This window comes from Alexandromys fortis, unplaced genomic scaffold (assembly GCF_014885135.2).
Source record: "Alexandromys fortis isolate MF-2015 unplaced genomic scaffold, M_Fortis_MF-2015_v1.1 scaffold_118, whole genome shotgun sequence".
NCBI classification, from domain to species: domain Eukaryota; kingdom Metazoa; phylum Chordata; class Mammalia; order Rodentia; family Cricetidae; genus Alexandromys; species Alexandromys fortis.
Window position 1 is genome coordinate 2,940,038 of NW_026068010.1, and position 6,588 is coordinate 2,946,625.

At 47.6% G+C, this 6,588-nt stretch overlaps 1 pseudogene; it reads right to left on the reverse strand.

Annotated features, from left to right (window-relative positions):
• Window positions 1-3,372: 3,372 nt before the first annotated feature.
• Window positions 3,373-3,546, reverse strand: LOC126513542 (uncharacterized; annotated as a pseudogene).
• Window positions 3,547-6,588: the final 3,042 nt, after the last annotated feature.

Genomic DNA, 6,588 nt, shown 5'->3' on the forward strand with positions numbered 1-6,588 from the left:
CTCCCGATAATTTGTGAAATTGCCCTAAACACATTTCTGCTATTTCATATTAGGAATTTCTTTGAAGCAATATTCTCAGCATTACTGATTATAAAATCAAAATATTGATCTACTCCGAAAAATGTTGTAGTTCTCTATGTCTTACAACATCAAATATTCAGCCAAGATTTAATTCTTTACATAAAAAAGATGCGCAGCTATTTCATTAGTATGCAAATTAGCTTTGTCTTGAATAAATGTTAAAATTATTTATATTTATACACACATACAAAAGAAGTGTTATAAAATACATTTCTTTAGGAACTATTACTTATAAATGTTTGATCTGTATGCTTGTGTGTCCCTATATACCTGGAGTCATGTAAAACTTTCACGGGAGCTGGGCGGTGGTGGTGCACGCCTTTAATCCCAGCACTCGGGAGGCAGAGACAGGAGGATCTCTGTGAGTTCGAGGCCAGCCCCTGGCTTGCCTGTGCTGTCTTTCCCAGAGCTCAGCTCTGCAAACCCATCTCCGAATGTGTAAAATGCACAGAGGACAGAACATTCAAGGACCACCATCCCAAGGGGGTTAAATCCCAGCAAATGCTAGTCACCGCTAAGACTGCCCTTTGGCAGGGTCTTTTAAGCTTCCTGTGACCCCTTTTCTTCATCCGTCCGTGTCCACGGATGTCTCCCTTTTGGAGATGACTGCAGTGCTGATTCCTTGTCAGGTTCTTTCCTTTTTTCTTTTTCTTTCTTTTTTTCCTCAAGAAGGGTCGCATTACATAGCCCTGGCTGTTCTGGGATTCATCACACAGACGAAGGTGTTCTCTGACTCACAGAGATCTCCCGAGTGCTGGGATTGAAGGCCTACACTTTTATTCTGGCAGTGCCAAATTTCACTTCAAAATTTGCATTCTCATCTCATTTGTACATCTATTTCTCTGATCTTTAAACTTTGGGGACTGGAATCTGTCTTCTGCTTTATGACAGGCAGAATTCTTAGATGACCCCCAGAACTCACCCCAGAAGGACACCAAGCGACTGTGAAGAGATTTGGTCCCATCCCTAGGTTACGTGAGAAGACACCATTAACGTCGCGATGGCTAAGGGCCTGACATAATCACGTGGAGTTATCCAGAGCCCAGAGTTTCACTGGGGGATTAACTGGCGGGCATACGGTGATACAGCAACAGGGCCTGGTGTCCCATTGTGGGAAAGGGTGAAGATGGCAGAGCGTATGGCTCAGAAAGCTGGAAGAAAGGATTTTGAAATTTTTCATCATGAAGAGGGATAACTGTTTAAAGAGACCGATACCCAGGTACAAACACCAAAGTATGGACTATGTATCCAGAACCTAAAAATGTGGTCTGCAGAGATGGCTCAATGGATAAAGCACTTGCCAGGCAAGAGTGAGGATGTAAGTTCAGATCCCCAGAGCCCACGTAACACCAATTATGGTTTAGCATGTACAGACAGAGAGTGGAGAATCCGGGAAGCCTGTGGCTGGTTAGCCTGGGGACACAGCGTGGGAGAGCAAAGAGATCCTGCGTCAATCAGGGAGCGACACCCAGCCTCGTCTTCATATTGTCATACCTGTAACGTGGCTCATGTATGTCTGCACGTACACCCCCCCCCACATCATAGAACATAAAAATATGTTTTTAAAAATACATGAAAAGAAGGAAAACGGATGGGAGTAAAACAAAATCCCAATTACAACATAGACAAGTCGAGTGTTTTCTGCAGAGGAATAGAGACGGAAAGCCCAGGATTCCCTAAGCCTTGAGGGCAGAGGGGGCTGCAGGGGGCTTCGGGCTTCCAGGGACTGCCAGGGACTACCACAGGAGGACCTGCAGGCAGCTTTAGGATCAGAGAGTGCTACCCTCCTACAGACAACCAGGGAGGAAGAGAGCTTCAGTAGACAACAGGGAAGCAGATTCTGTCAGTACAAGCCAAAGACTCTGGAAGATGCCCTGAGCTCAGGGACACCAACGCCATACTGCACCTCTGTGTCAGCCCAGTCTGCCCTACAGAGCCATGCATCCTAGGTGGGCCTCATCTGAAGTCGCTGTTTGCAACCTTTTTTGTTGTGTGCCAGACAACAAAGATCAGTACATACTCCATCCAGTGCCTTTAAACAAACAAACAAACAAACACGAGGGTCTTACTCTGCTGCCCAGGTTGATCCTAATGACAAAATCTTCCTGCCTCAGCCTCCCTCATGCTGGGAACACACGCATGCATGAACACGAAGGGCCCCCTCCAGTGCCTCCTCTACATTCAGTTACCTTAACAAACCTCACCCAGAGAAGGGACGCTACGTGACCACCGGCGACGTTCCACCGTTACCTGGCCGCTGCCTAGCGCCTAGCGTCACCTGCCAATATGTCTTAGCAGAAAGCTTCCTTGAATAATATCTGCTGTGCTTTTTTTGCATCGTAATTGCTGAAACACATCACTCCAAGAGCAGTGTCTCCATAATCCACGGAAAGAATTCTCTAGAGCAGAAAGGCACCTGGATCCGTACTGCATATATCCAGGGACTACATTTCAGCGTCAAGGCACTAAAACCAGCTGGTGGGATGCTTTGCAAGCGAATCATCGAAAGGATTTCTTGGTAAAATGTCTTTGCATAATTTCCCATCACAGGAAGCATGGAACTCACTTGTTCCTGGGTCAATGCTGAAAAACGTTCTTAGAAACAGCGCTTTGATGCTGTCCTTTCTTTCTTTTTAAATAAATAAAAAAAGCTGAGAAAAAAAGTTAAGGAGCTGGAAAAGAGGCTTAGCAGATAAGAGTACTGACTGCTCTTGCAGAAGACCCGGGTACAGTTCCCAGCACCCACACGGAGGCTCACATCCATGTGTAACTCCAGCCCCGGGGACCCGACATTCTCAGACCCTGTACGCACAAGTGCACAAACATACATGTGGGCAAACACCCATACACATCAAATTAAAAAAAATTTAAAAAAATTTTAAAGTTGGCTGCCAAGTGTCTTGGTGCACATCCTTAATCCTAGCTCTCTAGAGGCAGAGGCAGGTGGATCTGTGAATTTGAAGCCAGCCTGGTCTACATAGGGAGTTCCAAACCAGTCAAGGCTACACACCGAGATTGTGTTTAAAAAAAAAAAAAAGGCTGACAAATGCTTTATTTTACATACCCACTCTCAGAGGTGTGCAGTGTGTATTACTATATTAAAAACCCACCGGGCGGTGGTGGTGCATGCCTTTAATTCTGGCACTTGGGAGGCAGATCTCTGAGTTTGAGGCCAGTCTGGTCTACAGAGTGAGTGCCAGGACAGGCTCCAAAGCTACACAGAGAAACCGAAAAGGGGTGGGGATGGGAGAGAGACCTGATGACTCCATTTTTTTAATTAAAATTTCTTTTCAGGGGAAGGTTTGAACAAGTCGTTGTCACTGTCATTCCCCGCCACACACAAATTATGCAGTTTCCCGCATCTGGTGAAATCCCTGGAGTTGGCGCATCCAGAGTGCAAGGGAGGAGCCTCACCCTGGGAAAACCGCCTTCGTGATCACGGCACCGCCCCTGCCAGGTAAGTCTCTGCTCTTCGTTTCTTTAAGGCAGCATTTCTGAAATACATTTATCACAGACCCTTTTCTTGGAGAAACATCCTTTGACATCTTGCCAGAGAACCATTTAGGGAACGCTGGCCTGAACAAACCCTTCTCTGCTCCCCAGTGAGTACTGACTCAAAGGCTTGCAGGGAAAGGAGCACCTCAGAAATCATGAAGACACCCCGAGAGCTGGAGACGCGCTTCCGGCCTCTGTCACTGGTGGCATCAGCTTTCTGTTCAGTTTCTAACAAGCTAATAGACTGAAAAAGGGATCTTTGGCAGCTGTCAAAAATATACCCATGCAGCAAAAATGCCTATGCAGCAAAATGAATAAATACCCCAGGGATTTTCTAGTTTATCTATTTGTGCATTGGTAAATACATACCCACACATACATGTACATGCATACACACATATTCATATACATACACACACACAGAAATGCCTTTGGCATCTTGGTCAGCGTTTCACAAGTGAATCCAGAGAATACTTAAGGCTGACAAGAGCACACATAACACACACACAGTGCCCTTCCCCCAAGCATGAGGCCTGAAGTCTGTGAGGCAAGCATTGTGCCAGGGAGTTACAGCCTTGGTCCCTGGTGAATTATGAGGAAAAATGACTTTAGTCCATGTTAAGAAGGATAAGAAAGCCGGGTGGTGGTGGCGATCGCCTTTAATCCCAGCACCCAGCAGAGGCAGGTGAATCTCTGAGTTTAACCGCAGCCTGGACTATAAAAGCTAGTTCCAGGACAGCCAGGGCTACTCAGAGAAACCCTGTCCCCGGTCTCAATCCCTCCCACCAACAAAAAGAAAAGAAAGAAGAAAGAGGAGGAGGAGGAAGAAGAGGAAGAAGAGGAAGAAGAAGGAGAAGGAGAAGGTGAAAAGAGCCAAATGCATTGACCTGCTTGTAATCAGGCACTCAGAACAAGACAGGGGTAGGTGGATCTCTGTGAGTTAAAGACAAGCCAGGTCTTCATAGAGACCCTGTCTAAAAAGAAATAAGAAATGTAAGAGGGTGAGAATATTATACTAGGTTAGAACTTTTGTTCCTCTAAATTTATAAACTCTCAAAGGAAGCCTATGTATGCAAAACGTGAAAACAAACTTTTTTTTTTTATTGAAGCTGAAACAGAACTGTAATCTTCTTTCCAAAACAAAAGGTAAATGTGGCATCCTGTCCAAATTCAGGTTTGGTTCTGAGGCGCTCAGACTCTAGCGGGTTTCAGAGTGTCCTGGGAAATGTCTGGTGGAGGGTGCCGTGGTAGCACCCAGAAGTCTGCACTTCTGAGATGTTCCCAGCTTTTGATGACGCCTTTGGTCCAGGAAGGCTTCCCTTCCAGCTTTGAGATACTGAGCTTCTCCTCCTCTTGAAGAGTCTCTCAGTAGGGAGGGGACCCATGCAGTTTTGGTGAGCACCAATCCCTGGGAACTTTTTAAAGTTCAAACTGCTAAGATCTGCCATTTGGTGTTTCTGTGTCTCAAATCCTGTGTGGTTTTCCATCAGAGGCCTGGTGCTGGAGACCAGCTACTCAGAAGGCTAAGGAGGAGGGTGGCAAGTTCAAGACCTGACTGGGCAATTTATCCAAGACTCTGTCTCAAAATAAAAAGGAAAAGGGAACTGGGGACAGCCCAAAAGACTTTTTCCCTAGCATGTCCAAGGCCCTAGGTTCAGTTTCTAGGAGTGAGGGGAGAAGGAAAAGGGCAGTGTGGAGGGACAAACGAGTGTGCGGGGGGGGGGGGGGGGGGGGGGGGGGGGGGGGGGGGGGACGGGGGGGGGGGGGGGGGGGGGGGGGAGAGACCTAGACTGAGAGCCTTCTGGAAGGAAGGTTGAGGACCTAGACCTGATTGGTTGGCAGCTCATTAGCAGAACCAACAGGAGAAAGCCGGAAGCCGTAACTACACTCTCATGGTCACTCTGGCTTTCTGTGAGCCACACGAGAAACACAGGGGGCTGAGTGGACTGTTTGAGCCAGAGGAAGCCCAGCAATCTGAGCCTCTCACGTACCACCCCTGCCAACCATCTTCTTTTCTCTTCTTTCCTCCTCCTCCTCACCTTCCTCCTTTTCTATTACCATTGCTATTTGTTTGTGACAAGATCTCTCTCTGAGCCCGGGCCAGGCTCAAACTCATGGTCCTCCTGCATCCATATTACTACGCTAGTATCCTATACTACGTTTCGTTCAGACATGATGGTGGCCTGCAGCGTGGTCTTCTGAAGTCAGATGGGTGCAAGTCCTGGCCCAGTCACTTCCCAGCCGAAGAGTAATTCAATGTTTCCTAACATTCTCTCGGGAGCACAAGGCTGACCAGAAGCCATGGATTGCCGCAGCTACCCCTACCTCAGAAGAGCATCATCCTGCAGGATGTCTGCTTGGGAAAAGATCAAAACTCAAAAGCTGAAGTATGACTGCTTCCAAGCGCCGATCACCTTCATGCCAGGGTGACGCTGAGAAACCATTAGTCGAACCACCCTAAGACTGACTCCACCTGCGGCAAGAAAAGTCCGACCTTTGACAGGTTGCAAGGGGCAAGACTAAGAGAGGAAAACAAGCTGCCAGGTAGACACAGATGCTGCCTTATCTCACCGCCCTTTTGACTCCACGCTTTCTGGAACTGCTCTTTGCATCAGATTCTGCCAAGCTCTTGCCTTTCCTTTCTTTTCTTCCCTCCCCTCCTCTTCCCTTCCCTTCCCTCCCTTTCCTTTCTGCACACACAAAGGGGAATGTAGGCAGACCCTCTGGTCTCCAGCTGTTCTCACACAGTCCTGCCTGCTGAGTCGCTCCTGTGACTCAGTTCCTGCTGTTGATTCAGCCTTTGTGTCGCCAAGGGCGTCTGGGAGGCAGCGCGGCTTGACGATATTCTGAAGTCTCTAAACGTGCTTGTGACTGGACCCTTTCCTAGCCCATTTTTTTGGCTCCTGCTTAAGACTGCTGCCAAACATGTGACCACTCGTCATTCCTCCCTACCTCTTCTTCCATAAGCACCTGCTTCTCAGGGATTAAAGAACTACCCCAGGAGCTGGAGAG